The sequence below is a fragment of the Rhinolophus sinicus genome, chromosome 9 (assembly GCF_057876585.1).
Source record: "Rhinolophus sinicus isolate RSI-liver-muscle chromosome 9, RSI-T2T, whole genome shotgun sequence".
Classification (NCBI taxonomy): Eukaryota; Metazoa; Chordata; class Mammalia; order Chiroptera; family Rhinolophidae; genus Rhinolophus; species Rhinolophus sinicus.
The window spans coordinates 327285-350155 of record NC_142509.1 but is presented as its reverse complement, the minus strand read 5'-3'; the positions used below and the strand labels follow the sequence as shown (position 1 = coordinate 350155).

The window sequence follows — 22871 nt, the reverse complement described above, 5'->3', positions numbered from 1 at the left end:
GCTTGGAGACACGGCAAGCCGGAGCCGCCCGATCCCCCACCTGCTGGCCGATTCTCTGCCAACCAACAGACCCACCAAGCCGGCCCACTGCAGTCCGCGCCCCTCTGCAATTTGCAGTCCACCATCCGCGCTTCCTAGCTTGGCCACCGCAGCTCTGCCGGTGTCCAATGGCCAACTGGCAACAGCTGAAGGCCAAGCGGTAACAGCTGATGTCAGTGCAGCCCCACGCAGTACCCCCGTCCCCCGGTACCCCCGTCTCCCCGTCACCCCTGTCTCCGTTCCCCCGGTTCCCCGTCTTCCTGTCCCCCGTCTCCCGGGTCCCCCGTCCCCACGTTCCACCATCCCCCCTATTCCGGTCCCCCCCCCCGTCCCCTGTTCCCCCCGTCCCCTGATCCCCCTGTTCCCCCGTCCCCCCATCCACCCTCTCCCAGTCCACCCGTCCCCCGGTGCCCCCGTCCCCCCAGTGCCCCATCCCCCGTCCCCCGCTCCCCCGTCCCCCCAGTTCCCCCACGCCCCTGGTCCACCCGTCCCCCATTCCCTCGTCTCCCGGTCCCCCCCTCCCCGGGTCCCCCGACCCCCGTTCCCCCGTCTCCCGGTCCTCCGTCTCGCGGTCCACCTGTCCCCCGGTCCCCCAGTCCCAACGTCTCCCCGTCCCCCCGTCCCTCCTTCGCCTGGTCCCCCCGTCCCCCCATACCCCCGGTCTCCCGTTCCCCGGTCCCCCGTCTCCTGGTCCCCCGGTCCCCCGGTTCCCCCGGCGCCCAGGCGCCCTTCTACCGGTCCCCCCGTTCCCCGGTCGCCCCGTCTCCCGGTCCCCAGTCTCCCGGTCCCCTGTCTCCCGGTCGCCCGGTCTTCCGGTTCCCCGGTCCCCCGTCCAGTGTTACCCCCTTCCCCCGGTCCCCCGGTCCCCCCATCTCCCTGTCCCTCTGTCTCCCGGTCCGGCCGCACACCCATCCCCCCGTCTCCCGGTCCCCCGTCTCCCGGTCGCCCGGTCCCCAGGTCCCCCGTCTCCCGGTCCCCTCATCTCCTGGACCCCCAACCCCCGGTCCCTGGTCCCCCGGTCCCCCAGTCCCCCGGTTCCCCCATCGCCCTGGCCCCCGTCTACCGATCCCCCAGTTCTCCGTTCGCCCCGTCTTCCGGTCCTCCCGTCCCACAGTCTCCCGTCTCCCGGTGTCCCATCTCCCGGTCACCCCGTCCCCGGTCCCCCGTCTCGCGGTCCCCCGTCTCCTAGTCGCCCCGTTCCCCGGTACCCGATCTCCCGGTCCCCTCATCCCCCAGTCCCCCAACCCCCGGTCCCCGGTCCCCCGGTCCCCCCATCTCCCGGTCCACTGGTACCCCCGTCCCCCCAGTCCATTCATGCCCCTGGTCACCCCGTCGCCCGGTCCCCTATCCCCCGGTCCCCCCAACCTCCGGTCCCCCGGTCCGCGGGTCCCCTGGTCCCCCCATCCGCCGTTCCCCCGGTCCCCCCCCCCCCCGTCTCCGTTGCCCCGGTCCCCCCGTCCCCCGGTCCCCCCGTCCCCCGGTCCCCCCGACCCTCCAGTCCCCCTGTCCCTCTGTCTCCCGGTCCCCCCGTCACCCAGTCCCCCCGGCCCCAGGTCCCCAATCTCCCGGTCCCCCCGTCTCACGGTCCCCCGTTCCCCCGTTTCCCGGTCCCCCCCTCCCCATGTCCCTCGTCCCCCAGTACCCTCGTACTCCTGTCCCTCCATCCACCGGTCTCCTGGTCCCTCCGTCCCACCGTCCGCCAGTCCCACCGTCCTCTCATTCCCCCAATCCCCCAGTCCCCCAGTCTCCCTGTCCCCCAATTCCCCGGTCTCCCTTTCCCCTGGTACCGTGTCCCCCCATCTCCCGGTCCCCCCGTCCCCTGGTCCCACTGTCTCCCAGTACCCAGTCCCCCTGTCCCCCCGGTCCCCCGGTCCCCCAGTCCCCCCGTCCCCCCGGCCCTCTCGTACTCCCGTCCCCCCATCTTCCGGTCACCCCTTCCCCCCGTCCCACATGCCCCCGTCTCCCAGACCCCCCGTCCCCCGGTTCTCCCAGTTCCAACGGTCTCCCTGTCCCCCTGCCCCCCTTCCCCCATCTCCTGGTACCCCGTCCCCCGGTACCCCCGCCCCGGGTTCCTACAGTCCCACCGTTCTCCCTGTCCCCCCCTTTACACCCGTCTCCCGGTCCCCTGTCCCCCGGTCCTCCCGTCCCCCGGTCCCCCTGTCCCCCCGTTCTGTCTGTCGGTCCCTGTCCTGCGGGGACTCTAGTCCCTCTGCCCGCACAAGAACCCAGGATTTGGCGAGGCCAAGAAGGAATACCAACAGAGCCACGGATAGGGGGCTCATAGCACCATGTCTCACAGGCGGCTGGCTTGGAGACACGGCAAGCTGGAGCCGCCCGATCCCCAACCTGCTGGCCGATTCTCTGCCAACCAACAGACCCACCAAGCCGGCCCACTGCAGTCCGCGCCCCTCTGCAATTTGCAGTCCACCATCCGCGCTTCCTAGCTTGGCCACCGCAGCTCTGCCAGTGGCCAATGGCCAACTGGCAACAGCTGATGTCCAAGCGGTAACAGCTGATGTCCGTGCAGCCCCCACGCAGCACCCCTCCACGCGAGGCCCCGAGCCTGGAAAGTGCTCTCTGCAAGTCTGTCCCCACAGTCCCCGTCTGTCTCTCTCCGCCTACCTCTTGCTCCGTCTCTGGCCTTCTCTCATCCTCTCTCTCAACACCCTGGGTCAGGAGAGGTGATGTGTAGCCAGTGAAGTGACCCGTGATCGGGCGGGACGCCGGTCGCTGATGAGGGGCGAGGGCCCAGACAGAAGGCTGTGTGACGAAGGGTGGCGGCAGTCTGGAGGTGCTGCCCCCTGGTCGCGGGTGGCTCTCCCTGGCTTTGGGCCAGTGGGTGGGGCCGGCCAGGGCCAGGGCCTGGGTTGCACGTCCCTAGGGTGGAGGGGACTGAGAGGACCCTGCGACCCCCTCGGTGGCCCTGAGAGGTGGGGACAGCACAGCAGCAAGGGGGGTGTGCGGTTGTGGGGCTGGGGGGAGATGAGAGGGGTTGGGGTAGGGGGGCGGGGTAAAAGCCCTTCGGGGCCTGGGGAGGCCCAGGATGCCAGGGCGCCCAGACATATGTCACAGTCAGGGAAGTGACAGAGGCCCGTTAGAGCCACTGGGGGGCGCGAAGGGGCCTCGCTGCGGGCCAGGAGTAGCCCGTCGCCCACACCAGCGGCGACCGGAGGAGGCGGGGAGCGGGCGGGAGGCACTCGGGCAGACATGCTCGCCACCCGAGCGGCCCAGCAGCATGGCGCGTGCGCTCAGGAGGCAAGTCGGGAGCAGGCTCTTGGAGTGCCGGGAGCCGGGTCCCAGTGCCTAAGGCCATACCACCCTGAACGCAGCAGATCTCGTCTGATCTCGGAAGCGAAGCAGGGTCTGTCCTGGTTAGTACTTGGATGGGAGACCGCCTGGGAATACCTGTTAGCTTTTGCTAGCGTCTCCTTTTGCATCGCCGCTCCGACGTGGCTCCCTCCGAACCCCTGCCGCCCCTTGCCCCTCTGCAGCCTCCCAGCCAGCCGCAGGTCCCCCTGACCAGCAGAGGGTCAGCCGCCCGGCACTACAAGCTGGCAGCCCCGGCCGCACACCAGGCCCGTGGGCCAGGGCTCCCCCCACACACCCTCCTCTCAGTCCTCTTCAGTTCCGCAGGCCGTCATCGCGAATCCTTCGCCGACGCGCGGTCGCCGCCACCGCCGCCTGCGCCAAAGCCACCGCCACCACCGGGCTCCCCACCCCTCCACCCCCCCCCCCCCCCCCCCCGCCAGCGCTGCCCTCTCCCCCACCCCCGCCCCCGCCGCCGCCATATCCGTACTCCCTCAATTCCCTCCTCCGCTCTCCCCGCCTCCAGCCCCGCCATCTCCCCCGCCCCCGCCCCAGACCCCCGCAGCCACCATCGCCATACTCCCTCAGTCTCCCGCCTCTGCTCTCCCGGCCTCCGCCGCCAGCACCGCCCTCACGCCCTCCCCCTCCCCCGCTGCCGCCATTGCCGCACTCCCTCAATTCCCTCCTCTGCTCTCCCCGCCTCCAGCACCGCCATCTTCCCCGCCCCCGCCCCAGCCCCCGCCGCCACCAATGCCATACTCGCTCAGTCTCTCGCCTCTGCTCTCCCGGCCTCCGCCGCCAGCACCGCCCTCACGCCCTCCCCAGCCCCCGCCGCCACCGCCGCCGCCATCGGCCCCCGTGTCCCAGCGCCCACCGTCAAAGCCCCCATTGTCGCCGCTGCCATCGCCGCCCTGGCGCCATCCACGCGGTTGCCATCGCCTACCTCGCCACCCTCCCCTGCCGCCGCCGCCCGCGCCGCCGCCGCCGCCGCCGCCCGCGCCGCCGCCGCGGGGTCCTCCCACAACTCCCAGGCCCAGGGTTGCCTGCTGGTGCAGGCCTCCACCAGCCTTGGGGCTGCGGTTGGGGGTAAACCTGGTGGCGGTAGGGGGGCGGGTTGTATGCCGGTCTGGGTGCGGGGAGTCCCAGGATGCCAGAGTTCCACGACTTCTGGCACCATCAGGGAAGTGGCAGTGTCCCATGGAGCCTCGGGTGGCGCGAAGGGGCCTCGCTGTCGGCCAGGAGTAGCCCGCCGCCCACGCCAGGGGCATTAGGAAGAGGCGGGGAGCTGGACTGGGGGGGGACGCGGTGCTGGCAGAGCCGGCCCGCGGGTCGATGCTCGCCACCGGAGCGGCTCATCTGCATGGCGGGCGCTCACGAGACAGGCCGGGAGCAGGCTCTTGGGGCGCGGGAGCCGGGTCCCAGCGTCTAAGGCCATACCACCATGAACGCGCCTAATCTCGGAAGCTAAGCAGGGTCGGACCCAGTTAGTACTTGGATGGGAGACCGCCTGGGAATACCTGTAGGCTTTTGCTTGCCTCTCCTTTTGCTCCGCCGCCCTGGCGTGGCTCCCTCCAAAACCCGGCCGCCCCTTGCCCCTCTGCAGCCGCCCAGCCAGCCAAAGGTCCCCCTGGCCAGGGGCCCGTCAGCCCCCCGGCACGACAAGCTGGCAGCTCCGGCCGCACAGCAGGCCGTCGGCCAGGGCTCCCCCCCACATCCTCTTCTTAGTCCTCCTCACTGAGGCAGGCCGTCAGCCAGCAGCAGTTAGCCGAGCCTGTGTCTCTGCCGGCAGGCACCTCTCCCCACACCCCCACGTGCTCCCTTCCGTCGCCCACAAGGGCCAGCAGCCCTCCCTTTCCGCCGTTCGCTGTAGCCCCAACACATAGGGCACAAAGAGCCGGGTAAACCAGGGGACCGAGGGAGCAGCACCTCAACCCACCGCAGGCCCTCGGACTCCAGGAGAGACCACCACAAGGGGAAGTGCAGGCACACAACCCTCACAACCAGGGTGCCTGTGTGCTGCCACTCTCCTCCTGCGGGGGGGTCCCAGGGCTGTGCTCAGAGCCCACTGGCCCTCCGGCCCGGCCCGGGGGCTTCAAGTTTGACTGCCAACGCCCGGGCACTGCCTACTTAGTGGAGCCCAGTCCCGGGCATGACCACACTTCAGTTTAGAAGCTGGCACTTCAAAACAGCCTCAGTGCGTCTGTCCCAGTCCGTGTGCCCGCTTGTGCGTCCCTCCCTCCTCCCCCACCCCATGTCTCTCTGGCTCTGTGACGTGCCTGGGGGGCTCTGGCTCTAGCTCAGGAGCTCTCTCCCCGCGTGCCAGCCCCCTCTTTCTCTGTCTCTGTCCATGTCTCTCTGTATGTCTAGGTACATACAGGTACATATAGGTGTATATTTCGATCTCGCTCCCTCTTACTCCTCCTCCCGTTCTGTCTGTCGGTCCCTGTCCTGCGGGGACTCTAGTCCCTCTGCCCACACAAGAACGCAGGATATGGCGAGGCCAAGAAGGAACAGCAAAGCAGCCACGGATAGGGGTCTCATAGCACGATTTCTCACGGGGGGCTTGCTTGGAGACACGGCAAGCCGGAGCCGCCCGATCCCCAACCTGCCGGCCGATTCTCTGCCAACCAACAGACCCACCAACCTACCGACCCACCAAGCCGGCCAAGTGCAATCCGCGCCCCTCTGCAATTTGCCGTCCAGTATCCGCGCTTCCTAGCTTCGGCACCGCAGCTCCTCCGGTGGCCAATTGCCAACTGGCAACAGCTGATGGCCAAGCGGTCACAGCTGCTGACCCTGCAGTCCCCACGCAGCACCCCTCCATGCGAGGTCCAGAGCCTGGAAACTGTTCTCTGGGAGTCTGTCTCCACAGTCCCCGTCTGTCTCTCTCCGCCTCTCTCTTGCTCCGTCTCTGGCCTTCTCTCATCCTCTCTCTCACCTCCCGGGGTCAGGAGAGGTGACGTGTAACCAGTGAAGGGACCGGAGATCGGGCAGGTCTCCGGTCGCTGACTAGGGGTGAGGGCCACAACTAAAGTCTTGTGACGAAGAGTGGCTGTAGACTGGAGCTGCTGTACCCTGGTGGCAGGGGTGGCTCTCCCTGGCTTTGGGCCAGTGGGTGGGGCCGGCCAGGGCATGGGACTGGGTTGCACGTCCCTAGGGCTGGAGGACACTGAGAGGACCCTGCGACCCCCTCGGTTGCCCTGAGCGGGGGCTATATATTTGTAGTCTATATATTTTTAATATTCACCTACATTTAACATTTCACCATCATCAAATATCTGAACATTGAATTTTGTTTCAGGTAATTTGAAAACTATGTTTCTTTCTGGATACTTACTTCTCTTTCTGCTTTCATGTTTTCATGATGATACAGTCTTTCATTTAAATGAGTCCATTCATTGAGTAACACCTTATTTCTCTCCTCCAGCATACAATCTAGTTTCTCAGTTTGAGGTGAAATATTTTTATGATAATCTGAAACTGGTCTTGGATACTAATTACTCGCTTTTCATTGTGACTTTTGTTGCGAGCATCATCCCGTTGCTGTCGAAGCAATGTATTTTCACTTTGTAGGTGAGAACACCTCTCCTCTAGGGATTCCAGCTTTCCAATGTATGTGTTCACTTTTTCTCGATCACTTTGATACATGTGTTCAATTTTCTTTTTTTGACACTGTGTTTGGCTTAGGTCTCTGTGAACACGTTCTAAAACCAAAGTCGTTTCTCTAAGAGCAACTCCTGTGTGATGGCACTTAGTTTCTAGACTACTGAATTTACTTTCAGCTTTAGAAAGTTGTTGAGAAAGAATCTCATTGTTATCTTTTAGGCTAGACACATCAAAATTCACTTTGTCCCGTAAAACAAACCATTCCTCTCTTGTTCTCTGGAAAGCAAGCAGTACACCTCTTTTAGATTTCCGACTTTGCTCAAGACCGTGGATAGCGGTAGCCAGTCTAGAATGGCAGGATTCAACTTCTGTTTGCAGTCTTTCTCTGTTTCGTTTTCCACTCCGCGTTTCAGAGGTTAGTCTTTTATTCTCAGCTGTCAGAACATCCAGCTGTCCATTACATTGAAATATTGTTTTCATTAGTGTTTCCTCATAGAGTTTTATTGTCTTTTGAAGATGGTCATTCTTTTCTTTTACAATTGCAATGTCCTCAAAATACTTTTTTTCCATTTCCTGATACGCATTTTTAACCCTATCTGTTTCCAGTCTTAGTATGGCAATTTCATGCAACAGATCTTTTTGTTTTTCATGACTCTCAGAAACCTAGGTAAAAGAAAAAAAGACTTGTAACTAGCCCTCAGTGAAATGACGTATTGTGATATCCTCTGAAATTAAAGAAGAACCTATATGTTTATATAATGAAAGGTTGCAATAAATGGATATCCCACTGATTGAAATAAATGGATATCCCAAACCTCCAACTTTGTACAAGCATAAATTCTCCAAAGTTCAAAAATTTAGTACAAAAGGCTGAATCCATGAGAGTGGAAAACAGAATTTTAAAATCATAAGAGAATTTTAAGAGTCTCTGATTTGGAAAAGATACAAAATGAGAAGGCATAAATGATTAAGAAATCTCACTTTAAAAAAGAGTTTCCAGTCGGAAAATACAGCAAATCCAGAGTAAGAGTATTAACTCTGCCTATATTCAGACAGATTAAATTTCCTAAAATTCTTTTTTCTGATATATTCCATAGATATTCTAATTTTCCAGTATTTTCATAGTCAGTTATGAAAATTACATCTACTAATAGCTGATAAATCTAGGCATTGCACTAAGCTCTTCTCGTTTGTTATCACAATCTAAAACAGAGAAATTGAAAAGATCAGTGAGTTTAGGGTTTTCCCCAGGACTTCTGACTCTACAATAGTGCTCTCACACCAAACCACAGCGATTCCTCTAGTGTAAATATATAAATTGAAGAGGCCTTAGAAATTCATGAGAATATTTGCTGCTGCAGTAATTTTATTTCCTCTTTATAATGTTTAAAGTAGCCATAATTATAAAATGGGAAAATACACTGACCTATTTGACTAGGAATAAAATACTCATCAGTAAATTATCACTTGGTATATATATATACACACACACACACACACACACACATATATATATATATCACACACACATATATACACACACACACACACACACACACACACACACACACACCATGGCATACAATCTTCTTCAAAAGTTCATTGTACTGAAATAGGATACTACTTGGAGCAAATTGTTCCTTTTCTCAAAAGGAGGAGAATGAATGTAAAATATGGTCTGACCTGGCTGTACATTAGCCTCAATGGAAATGAAAACTAACCTCTCTATTGATACAGCAAGGGGATGAAATCACTGCCGAAAACTGGAACATCTGTTGATAGTAGCAATCGTTTTGAGATTATAGAAAGCTCATAGATTCCTGCAAAAAGTGTTAAAGCCTTCACTATGGATGAGGCCACTGTGAATGTCACCACTTGTCTGTTGGACATAGACGGATTTGAATCAAGAATATCATTTACTGCAATGGACCAAAAACGTCACTCCGCATAAAACACACACACACACACACACACTTTCACACATGCACACAGAGATGCACACAGACTCACAAACACATACACACATACATATGCTTTCAAAATCCTCAATATTTCCCATATGTACAGTGTTGGTTTTTAAATATATATACACACAATTACACATGTGTTTGAAAATGACTAAACAAAATACCTCAGAGTTCTTTTTCTTTCCACGGAAATCTTTAGTAAAAGGCGAAAGATTTATACGATTTGGAGAGAAACCAGAGTATAAAGAGTTCATTTTCTTAAAATCTATTTCTTTCTCCTTTTGTTTGCAAAGGTCATTAGTCAGAATTGCATCTTGTAATATTCTGTCATTGTGCCCTGGAGAACGTCTCCTCTGAGTGTCACGTTGCTCTACTGCCACCTAGCGCATCGTGTATGAACAAAGAAAAATTAGAACGTAATTAAAATTTAAGTGTTAAACTTCTTAATCGATGTTTACTTACTCCCAAATTACTGGACTACAACTAGGAAGTGGCAGATAAAGTGCCTCAGTCTAAATTAAGAGAAAAACATGAACCCACCAATCGAATTTTGTCCCTGTTTGAACTAAACAATTCATTAGATGTTAAATCCACCCAAAAATGAATTAGTAGATGATTGCTAAATGTTATAGAGGCTTCCTCCCTTAAAATATGTCACCCCACCATATCTTAATTAGTGAGTACCTACCGTGAACCTAACAACATTTTTAAAGATTAATAGCTGGAGAAGAGGCAAACTTTAAACTATTAGGACACAAAAACATTTACATGAAGCAGAAAGAGAAGCCAATTTCTAAATTTTTATTCAGATTATATACTATGAAAGGGTTATGCATTCATAGAGTTACCTGTTGCATTCAGTTCCAATTGATTCTCATACCCACTGAGGTGAGCAGATAAAAGCAATGAGTAACACTGACCAATTTCCTACACCAAAATGAAAAACTAGAAAGTGCTTGTACCCTAACAACAGAAGGTCTCATCGTGCAGGATGTGGTTCTCTTAATAGGCAGGTGAGTTGATTTCATGACCCCATCCTCTACCTCAATGTAGACTCGGAAGTCAATTACACAGAGGTCCCAAGGCAGAGTCCATCTCTCACCTCGGCCTTAGTGAGCAGCCATACAAAACTCCAAATTTTGAACCACTGAGAATGATGAGTCCTTTCACACGAGTCCGACTCAGTGGTCAGCATTTGCACTGTGTTCATAATTTCAACTGTTTAATTGTCTGATTCAATAATTGATGGTACCTTCTTTATCATGTAAGGAAGTTAAAACAACGAGGAAGAAAACAATATTCAGGACTTTTTTTTTTCTTTTGCCTCAGTTCCAAGAATAAAATTGACTTACAAGTAACTATAGATTCTAACCATATTTAAAGTTTTGTAAGCAGTTCAAATGTGATGAAAATAATATTCAATTATGACCTAGTGACTCTTAAAAAGCTAGCTTGAAAGTTAATTTCAATGGGCCATGTTACGTTATTGATGCATTAAAAACGACATTATTCTAGAAATTTAAAAGTAAATTTTCACATACATGACAGTGGTTCTTTTCACTTCCATCAAGCCCCACTTGCTCTTTCTCTGATTTCATGCTTAAATGTAGTTCTGTGGATAAATCTATATATTAGATAAAATGAACTACTCAGGACATTTAGATAAAAACTATAATCTCTATGGAAACAAAATAACATGTTATCAATTGAGACTTTAAATTAAGCTTAATCTTTCACTGAACATTGACTTAAAAAATACTTGTGATTACCTAAAACTTCAACAAACCATTTGGGAAATAACAAATGTCACAAAGCTGAAGGCATATAAACATGTCAAAATCCATTCACAAATTCATTCACCCAACTTCAATGAAAACACAGTCAGAAACAGAACAAAACAAACAAATACTGGACAGACATATCTCGTCGTGATGTACTCTGTTGTCTACCTCCTAAGAGTACCTTTCAACAGCACCCTAAGATTCAACTGCAACATCGTTCACAGTTTCCAGAAGTTGTGTTACTGTTTACGCCTTTGTCAGTGTACACCTTTCCTCATATCTGAAGTGTTTTCCTCTACTATCCTGACAAATTTCCTTTAATCTTTGAGGATTCAGCAATGGGCTTTAAGGAAGAACTGAGATAAGAGGGGACAGACTATGTGGACACAGCTGTGAAGGAAGTACAATGCAGCAAATTCTCAACAAAATCCATTACGGCTGGAAAAGTCCACTCTGAGGTACATAAAGCCATAGAAAATGCAAGAAATATTTTAATATTTGGTTTCAGAAGGTGCTTTTTCAGTTACACTGAATAGAGTTATAACTGATACTTGGGAATTAACTCAGGGCTATAAAACTAAAGCTAAGAAACCACGTGTCCTCTCAGTAATCAATCTTTAGATCTCTTCCTATGTTTCCAATCTGCCTCCAACGTTCTACATATAATCCCCCTGCCCACTCCCCAGGGTAGGCTAAGTGTTACTCTAAAGGAAATCATGCTGTCAACTCATTGTCTTTCTTATTTACGTATATGTGACTGGAGTTACCGGAAGAATGCAAATGTCTTGCTGAAAGGTATTCCGTTTGGATATCTGTTGAATAAATGGAGTGAATATAAAGTAGATTTTGCCACAAAATGACTTTTGGAAAGTCAGAAAACTATGGTGAAGCCACACAGAGGTGCTCTAGGGTTAAACTCTTTCTGTTTCTTTCTTTCTTTTTTTTCTTTTTTTTTTTTAATGTTCTTTGCTGTCTCTGTTTCCCGGTAGCTGTGATTCACACAAGTCACAGAGCCTATAATATCCTAATAGGAACACACCTCCAATATGAGTCTTTTCTTTATCTACTAAGATCATGTGTCCAAACTCTGTGGATGCTGACAGATTTTGCGTCATTGAGTGTGATGCAAATGGACATTGATCATCAACTTTCCAATCCCTGGATCTTTCACGAGTGTCATCACTGAAGCTCAAAGCAGTAGGATCCCATTCTGAAGAATCTGAAAAGAAGTTCTCATTGAGTAAAATGGAAATGATAACACAAATTTGACAATCGTGTAAAACTTCCTTCTTCAGTCCCATGTCCTCCCTTTCCCCAAACACGCTACTCCTTCATCGCACACGTTACTTTAGGTGTCCTATACCTGCCATTCACATAGATAAGTTCAATTAAGTGTTGCCACTCAGCGATTTCTGTTACATAATGTGTTTCAGGTCACAGCTTTGCTTCTTAATAGTTAAGATTGTTCACGGTATGAATTTCTTTGTTATTATCAAAAGTTATGTCCAGCCACCTATTTTAAGTTTAAATATGCATGTAAAACATGGGTTTAAAAAGCTTTTAATGAATGGTACTGCTTCAAATAAGAGACCACTTATTCCAAGGAAATGGTCTTTTCTAAATGCACAAATATCTTCAGAATTCATCCTTTAAGCCTCAAGTAAACAGAACTTCATATGACAGAGGACAGCCTTGGGTGATCTTACTGCTTCCAAGGAAATATAGGATCAGATTAGGTCCAAACTAGCTACCTCCAAAGGGTACAGAGTGTCACAAGACAGAAAGGGAATATATCACAAACTTATTTTCCTTTTAGAAAAAACAAAACTCTCAGATAAAGTTTTGAAGACAAGGGCAAGACAAAAGAAACAACTGTAGAGGTGAAGCTTTAAAGCCTGTCTCTTCATGAGGAGTAGCTTCATCATGTCACATCATGGGGCTTCCAAAGGTAGTTCTCAATGTCACGTGAGAGTCCCTGAAGTCCCAAGATGTATGAGTTCAGGGGCCTGAAGAGGTCAAAACTACCTTCTCAGGAATACTAAATGTCATTTGCCATTTTCACTCTCATTCTCTTGATCAGTGTCCCATAGAGTGTTCCACAGCCATGGTGACATCGTAGCTCTAGTGGTTACTGGGTCATCTCTCTAAGGGCGAATGGAATGTGCATGACGGGTGTGCTTGCACTTTAAATTTTTCTGTTATAATTTCTAATATTGTAAATATCGTGTTTCCCTGAAAACAACACCTAACTGGACAATCAGTTCTAATGCGTCTTTTGGAGCAAAAATCAATGTGAGACCTGGTCTTATTTTACTATATTATAAACCAGGTCTTATCGAACATAAAATAAGACCAGGTCTTACATTGATTTTTGCTCCAAAAGATGCAGTATAGCTGATTGTCTGGGTAGGCCTTATTTTGGGGGAAACAGGGTATCAACAGACACTCCCAACTTACACAAAATTCTTTGGGATTCTCAATAATTCTTTCTGTTTTTTGTTTTTTTAAATTCTTAATAGTATAAAAGGACCCTAAGGCCCAAAAGTTTCAGAATTACAGTTTTCGAAGATTGTGTCTACCAAATAGTCATTGTGATTACTTACTCCCACCGCTTGAAATAATCAAAGACACCATAAGCGTGCCTGCCCGCACACACACACATAGTCTGCTAATCAGAACATCAGGTTGGCTTAACGTCATTCGTGTAACAACACTAACATGACGTCAAGTTAAAACATAGTCGACATGTTAGCAACTTAGGTAAAGGGCAACGTTTAAATGAGCATTTCAGAATACTGGAAAATTCTCCGAGGGTGATAATTAATGTCTGGGAAAGCCGATTAAACAAGGAATTCCAAACTGGGAAATTTAGGGTGTCAAAACAGAAGTAGAAACATCTCAATTAAAGCACACATTTTTTGAATGTCTTTTTCTTATTCTTGTAAACATCTTTTTTTCTCAAATATGGATACAAACAATGACATCTGTACCATTTACATCAAATCCATCAATTACATTTGTAAAATGCAAAAAACACACACAAAGGAATGAGTAAGAAGACTGTGAGCACGTCAGAGATCATATTTTTTATCTGAAGAATGGATTGATGGGAAACCTGAGGATAGAATCAACAGCATATCTTGACTGCAATCCATCAGAAACATTTATACCATCACGCTACAAGGATTTATCATGTTCTTCAATTTTTCCTGTAATTCAGCAAGTACACAGTTGTGAGGAGAGTTCTGTTGAATGCATAATGCATTTGTCAACAGATGAAGTGTTATGAATCGATCAGCTGGGATATGCAATGACAGAATATCAATTCATAAAAAATTCATTACTTTCCACACCAATGTGGCTACGAGTGTGCCTACACTTCTCGTATCCTCTACTTTACAAACATCACGAAGTTTCTCGATCTGCTCATGCAAGAAGCTGTATCAAAATCCTCTAAGAAATGATGTAGAATGAACCTTCAACATGAAATATGATACTAAACAGAAAAAATTAATTTAACAGCCACAGAAATATTAGATATAAAAAATAATTTATATTTCAAATTCCATGTCACATTTACTGAAAACAACAATTTTAGAACTTAGGGAATGAATTCTCTAACTTCTTTTGTTTCCAAACTTAGTTTCCTTTGGTATCTCATGCTAGACTTTAAAGAACTTTTATGAAATGGCCATCTTATCACAGACAAATGGCGCAGCGAGCAGGGTCTCCCGCACAACACCCTGCATGACAGTAATGTCAGGGTGACCATCATAGTTGAGCCAAAGATGCTTATTTTGTAACACGCTCAGCTACAATATTGACTCCGCCTCTCACCTTCCCAGGCAGTGAAACTCTCCATGTCATCTTAAGAGCTCACATTTACTTAACTATAATTTGCCACATTCTCCTGCTTCCTGTTCTCAGGAGCTGCGTTTTTCTCTATTCAGCCTTGATTCACACTCCACAACCTGGAAATTTTTTTCCTATAAAATATTCATTACGTTGTGGCAGAAAATCATCTCTTACGGTTTTATTACCTCAAATACAATGGAGAGAAGCTTCTTCACCCTGGAGGATTAAATCACCTTTCCTCTAGAGTTACATAGCTTGGGAATTTCTGGTCAAAAGAGCGGAGCAGGTAAACACTGTGCTCACCTCTCAGGACCACATCAATTACAGCTAAACCAAGAAAAACACTGTTCAGAATCATCTGAATTCCAGCTGTACCGAAAGCCCTGCCCCTACAAGCATACACAAGAAGCCAACTTGAGACTCGTTAAAGAGGTAGAAACCAGAAACATGGAATGGGCTGTTCCAACACCTGCATGTGACCATTAAAAATCCGGAGGTATATCTCAACTGCAGTTTCCCTCCCCAGAGGTGGGAGGTGTCCCAGCTGCTCCCCATCCCAGGGCTCCAATGCTGGGGAGAGAAGTCCCCAGACTTCTGGCTGTGAATACCAGGGGAGATTGTGACTGAGTGTGACAGAGGGCGGCTGCACTGCCAGGCACGCCTCTTAAAGGGAACACATATGGACTTACCCACCAATGGAATCACTGGCTCTGAGCTCCAGCACTGGAATAGCAGCTCAGAAGGTACCAGGAACGTATGGGGAGGAACCGAGTTTTCTGGCTTCAGATTGAAGGCTGAAGGGGCTGCTTGCTTCTGGACCGATGAGCAGGTGAAAGCCATTATGAGTTTGTTGAGCCCTCCCCCTCCCTGCATGCAGACGCACACAGACGTCTCACCTGAGTCTCATCAAACTGGCTAATGCCGTTCATTTGCCCTGGTGATTGTGAAACCCTGCTCTACCCAAATTTCAGGCACACCCAAGCTGCTTTTCCATTAAAATGGTCTACTTTCACTCATGCTGGGACATTCCTAAAATCTCTCAGAGGTTCACAAAACCCAAACAAGCAACATCTGGCTTCAGCATGACCCTTATCAGTGGCTGAGCGGCCCTAAGCCCCCGGCATTGGTGGCAGCTGGCTTCAGGTCGGAGCTTGGCCTCTCAAGGCAACTCCAAGTACAGTGCAGGTGGCAGCCATCTGCGGATTAACGGGAGGCTCATGCCCGGTGCCGTCAGGCAGGGCACAGACTGCAGCTGAACTTGGTCTGCAGTGAGGCCTCCTTCAGAAGACCCTGGGGCTGGCAGGCCCAGTTACCAGCTTTAAACAGAGCCAAAGCATTACACAGCCATCTCCAAGGATGACAAATCTAAAGGGCTGATCTGACAGGCAGCTGAACCCCCACTAAACTGAATTGTGCTCTGTAGGGTCAGCCCCCCCACACCACAGCTCCTGTACTGTAGTCCCAGCCAGTCCTCACAGGCAGTCAATCTTTCTCATTGACACGTAAGCAGTGATCAAGTCTCAACTACAAGAGGTAGGTACACGCATGGCACACAGGGGACACACCTGAAACACCCAGCTCTGGTGACCAAGGAGTCTGCACCACTGGGTCCCACAGGACACCTACTACGTAAGCCTACTCTGCTAAGACTGGGAGGCATAGCAGCCTTACATAGAAACAAACATAGGGGGGGCAACCAAAATGGGAAGACAAAGAAATATTTGGTAAATGAAAGAACAGACAAAGGTCCAGAAAAAGACTTAAACGAAACGAACACAAGAAATCTACCAGATGTAGAAGTCAAATCACTGTTTATAAGGATGCTCAATGTTCTCAGGGAGAAATTCAACAAAGAGGTAGAAAACATAAAAACGCAGAGAGAAAACATAAAAAAGAACTTATCATAAATAATGACTATAATAACTGAAATGAAAAATACATCAGAGGGAATCAACAGTAGATTAGATGAAGTAGTGGATCGAGACAGTGATTTAGAAGATGAGGGAGCAGAGACACTGTTCTATCCATTATCCATGTTAGTAAGACTCTATTAATATTTTCAGTTTGAACAAGTATTTTTTTTGAGTAAAATGATCCCTATCGGTTCAACCCTTGCATCGTGACTTTCCGATGAATTCCTAGGTGACAGTGGTCTCTCAATCAAGAGAGCAGGAAGCTATCACCTAGTTATCTTTATAAGACTATTTCATTTCTGATTTACTCATCGTGAAAGTCATCGTTTAATATCCTTCTTCAGTAACTAAATGAGTGTCTCAGAATAATGGTGTGTGTACCTGTTAAAATTGTCTACTTATTACATCTCTGTATATGGTATGGAAGAGGACAGGTTTTTCCTTTACGGTATTTGGTCACTTTCTTTCCCTGTGAAGTTTACTGAATTTAAAAAGTGTTGACAATAAACACTTTTGCCGTCAGTCCTTTAAGAAGGCCAAAGGGGGGAAGATAGATACGTGTGTGTGTGTGTGTGTGTGTGTGTGTGTGTATGTTGATATGGATATATGGAGATATATATGTTTATACATATATATCTACATATAGACATATATGTCTACATATATACATATATGTGTGTGTGTGTATATATATATATTTACAAGTGACAAGTGTTATCTACCTTCTGCACATCATGGCACACATAGAAAATATTTGTATTCATACAGCGAACACTGGGGTAAATAGAAAAGGCTACAACTGATCCCCTGACAGCTCAGTAGTATGCAATGGATCACCTGATGGGTGGGAAGCTCTGCTTAGGTCATTTTATTCAAAGTAGTGGGCAACACATTGTTCTTTGTGTATGCATTTACTGGAGGTTTATTTAAATTTTTCAAGAAAAACAAACTAAAAGAAAATTCCTTTGTCCTCTAAATTCAGTGTTCTCTTATTTAACAGCATCATCTGAATATCTATTAATAACATATCATAGATGAATAGCTTGATATAATGTTTTTACCATTGTTTTCTCTTATAGCTTGCTGTATTCCATCACAGTCAGGAGAAAGAAAAGAGAATATTTGGGACTATATCAAACTGAAAAGTTTTTTCACGGGAATCTTAACCATAAATAAAACAAAAACGCATCCTACTGAGTGGGACAAGGTATTTTCCAATGATATATCTCATAAGGGGTTAATGCCATAATTAACTTAAAAACTCAACTCAATACCAAAAAACTCGATTAAAAAATGGGCAGAGGACATCAAGAAATATTTCTCTAGAGTGGACATATACCATGTGTCAGTGAAACCATATGTTTCTCTACTTTTTCTGTCTGGCTTATTTCGCTTCGCATTATAATCTCAAATTCCATCCATGTTGTCACAAATGGTTCTATTTCATCTTTTCTCTTACCACCAAATAGTATTCCATTGTGGATATATACCACAACTTCTATCTCCGTTCATGTATCGAAGGACATTTTGGTTGTTTCCTTGTCTTGGCCACTATAAATACAGCTGCAATGAACATTGGAGCACACACATCTTTATGGATAAATGTTTTCAGAATTTTGGGGTAGATACCCAGGAGAGGGATTGCCAAAAACAGACGAACAAGACAAACAAATGAGAAACAAAAACTCATAGACACAGACAACAGCTTAGTGGTTACCAGAGGGCAAGGGGGAGAAGGGGATGGTAGATGAGGTTAAAGGGGATCAAATATATGGTGATGGAAGGAGAACTGACTCTCCGTGGTGAACACACAATGTGATTTATAGATGATGTAATACAGAATTGTTCACCTGAATTCTATGTAACTTTACTAACAATTGTCACCCCAAAAAACTTTAATTAAAAAAAGAACAAAAAGAAAAGATCAAAACATTTTCAAGTAAAAAAAAAAAGTGGACATAAAGATGGCAAACAGACAGACATAAGAAAACATGCTCAACATCACTATCATTAGATACATGCAAATAAAAACCACAATGAGATACCACCTCACACCTATCAGAATAGCTATCATCAATAAATCAACAAACAACAAGTGTTGGCAAGGATTTGGAGAAAAGAGAACACTGTGCATTGTTAATGGGGTTGCAGATTGGTGCAGCCACTATGGAAAACAGTATGGAAGGACCTCAAAAAATTGAAAATGGCACTGCTTTATGACCGAGCAATTACATTCCTGAGTATCTGTCCTAAAAACTACAAAACTCTAATTTAAAAAAAATATGCACCCCTATGTTCAGTGCAGCACTATTTACATCAGCCAAGATACGGAAAAAACTGATATGCCAATCAATATATGGTTGGATAAAGAAACTGTTGTACATTTGTACTATGGATTATTATTTGGCTATAAAATAGAATTAAATATTACCATTTGCAACAACATGAATGGACCTTGTAAATATTGTGCTAAGTTAAATAACTCAGACTTAGAAAACACACATACCATATGATCTCAATTACATGTGGAACCTAAAGAACAGAATAAATGAGCAAACAAAACAGAAATAGACTCAGAGATATAGGGGAAAAAATGTTGGTTGCTCAATGGTGGGGAGGAGAGAATGGCAAGAAGGTGAAGGAATCAGAAAGAACAAATTAGGAGACTCAATATAGTCGTGAGTATATGAAACAAGAGTATGAGGAATATAATCAACAATGTTGTCAAGATTACGTAAGGTGCCAGGTGGGCACTGGCCTTCTCAGTGGGATCACTGGGAGCCTGTGCCGATGCCTGAACACTACGGTGGACACTGAAGCTGAGGTAGAATGATTAGTGGACATCTCACCTATAATTAAATACATATACATATACATACATATATGTTGTGACAGAGGGAGAAGTGCAGCATAAGGAAGACAGCGAATGGTATAGTAACAGCTATATAAGCTGTCAGAGTGGTAGTAGCTTGGGGAAGGGAGGCTATCGCTTTGTGAGGGGTGTAAATGTCTAACTGTTACATTTCTTTGTACACCTGAAACTAATAAAAATAATGATTTTTGTAAAAAAGAGGACCACAATAAATAAGATCTTCATTTTTCTCCACACATGATACAGGATGAAGTAGCAAATCCCTGGCAGTATTAAAATCTTGCCTAATAGTAACGTATACTGCAAATCAATCTTGCATCAAAGTCATAAATCCTGACAATGTAGCTAATATAAGAATGGCCCAAAACGGTTACAAAATGCTCATTCCAAGTACTTGTGGTAAAAACTAAGTGAATTAATTTATTCTGCACTTATTGCAACCAAAGTTCCTAACATCTTTACATTTGCTTTAGGAAATTGTAGAAATTAACCTTCAATCTTTGCTAATGAGAACAATTTTATTTAATGGATTGCTGTTCTAGTTGGTTGGCACAGAAGGAAAAGTAAAGGGAGTTAAGGACGTAGAGTCGGTATATAAAAATGTCTCTTAAAAAACACAAAAAACTGTGCTATTACGGAGAGCAGAGGAAAGGGCAAGTACCTGGTGGGGACTGTGAGGCCTGAGTATTGTTTCTGCAGCTGAATAGAAAGGAACAGTCATGGACGATCAACAGAACACAGAGCTTCAGCCAACACATCTTTGGTATTAACTTGACAGGGAGAAGCTGAGAAAAGGGAATACTGAAAAACAAACAAACAAACAAACAAACAAATTGAGGTCCATCATGAGAAATGAGGTTATAAGAGAGAATGCAGCATCTCTAAATAACTTCAAGTCCCCAGGGACACCATATTTCAGAGTGCCACAAGAACTTAAAATGAAATTCCGTATTGCTGACATCAATCCTGAAAACAGTATAGATGCCTCAAAAGGGAATATGTCCATTGTCCAAACATGGGCATAGATGGATTCTGTCCACCAGTGAGCTCAGCATCGACAACATGCAAAACGCTAACTGCATTGCTGGAGGCGGGGTGTGTAAATGTTCAGGAAAAGAACCCAACGTCACCAGGCCCCAGGTTGTGGTCACTTAGTACAAATTGTGTACATTCTGCTTTAATTCCTTTTTTTGAGAGAGCTCTAGATCAGCAAGTCAAAGAGCTGGGATTCAAGCAGAGAAGAGGTCACAAACTATGCCCCAAAGGCCAAATCTAGCTAGATAGGTTGTTTTTTGTTTTTGTTTTTTTAAATAAAGTAGTATTGGAATAGAGCCATCCTCGTTTATTTATCATTATTGAAGACAATGCTGTTCCTCTCTCTCTCTTCCTCATCTCTTGGGAAGGGCAGCTGTACTGCTGTTAGAAGAGGTCCATGTGGTAAAAACTAAGGAAATAAGCCTTCTGTCAACATCCAATTAGAAACAGAGACCTCCAATCATAAGATGTGTGCATGAGCCTTCTTCAAAATTGATTCTCCAGAACTGGTCAGGACTTACCATGACTGAAGCTCTGCCCAACGTTTTACCTGCAACTTCAAAAAGACCCTGAGCCATATCCCTCCTGCTAAGTCTCTCTAATATCCCTGACCTTCAGATATTATTTATTAGAAGTTTTCTGTATTTTCAGCTACTATGTCAAAGTTTTTATTTTTTATGAATCATGTTCACCATCCTTACAAATGAATAAAAGGTGACTTATTTCCATGTCCAATCTTTTCCCCACATCACTGATTATTTCTCAAGTTGATGAGAATAAAACAAGTTAAGACATAAATCGAAGTTCCTTCAGACCCCTTTTTCCTTTACTTTATCTTCCACACTCAGATAAATTATGTTATTATAGTATGAGTTTTGTCTAACTTCATTCCTTCTGAAAAATCATTTCATAGCTCTCTGTTGTGTGTATATGAAAATTCAGCCTCCATGCCAGGTCCATCTGTGGTTTGACTCCATCCCTTTCCCCATTTATCATTCTCCCTAACCACAGCATACCCAGGTTACATTTTTGCTTGATTGTAAACTCCCTGAGTAAATGTACATAATGTCATTCATCACTATAGTTTTCAGGACTCAGTACAGAACCTGAATAATGGTTGGTGCTCAATAAATTCTGTCTGCTTGCCAAAAATACTCCATCTTGATCCTGCCAAATTTTGTCCCTATCTACCTTAAACAACTATTATCTGATCACCACTTTCAAGTCACCTCTTTCCCGATCTAATCTTATTGTAACAATATTAGGTGCTCCTTACATAATTTTTATAACACTTATAGCATGTTATAATATTTACCTTTAAGTCTTTCCTACTGCATCTAGGATGGAGGTCGGATTCAATTTGTTGACTTTAATAATTACTGAATCAAAGTGAGATCCTTTGCCCCATACTCTAAGAATTTGGATCTAAAGAGCAAAGTCATATTGTGTCCTGGGTCTCCTTATGCCAGTCCTTACCCCCTCACTTAGGAGCAACGCTCCACTTTATCTGTCTTCACTCTTTGCTTCTGAGTTGAGCCAGGCTACAGAATAGTGTTTCTCCCTATGGCATAACTTCTTAGTTTTGACTGGTGACCTTCTGTGCACCTCTGTAAGACCATATCTCTGTCATAACCACGAACATAGGAAACAAACCCACTTACATTTTCACTCACACCATCATCACAGGTTAGAGAACTCTATAGAGAATCAAAGTTGTCTCAGCCCATGCCCCTGACTCCCAAGAACTGATCTCTGCTTGGGTTCATCTCAGTCCCTGTGCTTCACTGACCTGCTTTAATGATAGATGTGTAGCTGCATTAAAGATGAGCTGGTTAGTTCCTTGGACAATAGGCTGTTCGGGCTTGCTCGTTGCAGGAGTCAGCAACATAGAAGAGCTTATGTTTAACCATACAGAGGAGGAACAGAACCACTTTCTCATGTCCTTTATCCTCTTGACCCATCTGTTCTGAGCTGTGTCAAGCACAGAACATCATGCCTCACCATTAAGTTATTTCAAAATTTGACTAACAAGTCTTCAGCAAGGCATTTTTTTTAATTTATTGGGGTGACAATTGTTAGTAAAATTACATAGATTTCAGATGTACAATTCTGTATTACATCATCTATAAATCCCATTGTGTGTTCACCACCCAGAGTCAGTTCTCCTTCCATCACCATATATTTGATCCCCCTTACCCTCATCTCCCACCCCCCACACCCCACACCCCTTACCCTCTGGCAACCACTAAACTATTGTCTGTGTCTATGAGTTTTTGTTTCTCATTTGTTTGTCTTGTTCTTTTGTTGTTTTTGGTTTATATACCTCATATCAGTGAAATCATACGGTTCTCTGCTTTTTCTGTCTGACTTATTTCGCTTAGCATCATACTCTCAAGATCCATCCATGTTGTCACAAATGTTCCTATATCAGCTTTTCTTACCGCCAAATAGTATTCCATTATGTATGTATACCACATCTTCTTTATCCATTCATCTA

General features: G+C 46.9%; 1 long non-coding RNA gene, 1 other non-coding gene and 1 pseudogene across 2 annotated transcripts; 1 reads left to right on the top strand and 2 right to left on the bottom strand.

Annotated features, from left to right (window-relative positions):
• The first annotated feature begins 3340 nt into the window (after positions 1-3340).
• On the top strand, positions 3341-3460 carry LOC148757077 (5S ribosomal RNA; annotated as a pseudogene).
• A 2478-nt stretch (positions 3461-5938) lies between these two features.
• LOC141569867 (uncharacterized) lies at positions 5939-20136 on the bottom strand. The gene is made up of 5 exons (XR_012493632.2): positions 20001-20136; positions 11739-11918; positions 10460-10530; positions 9083-9298; positions 5939-7614 (listed from the first exon to the last, which is right to left on the bottom strand). It is a non-coding gene; the product is annotated as an uncharacterized LOC141569867 (long non-coding RNA).
• LOC148757076 (U5 spliceosomal RNA) lies at positions 9040-9161 on the bottom strand. Its single transcript, XR_016022470.1, has one exon. It is a non-coding gene; the product is annotated as a U5 spliceosomal RNA (small nuclear RNA).
• Positions 20137-22871: the final 2735 nt, after the last annotated feature.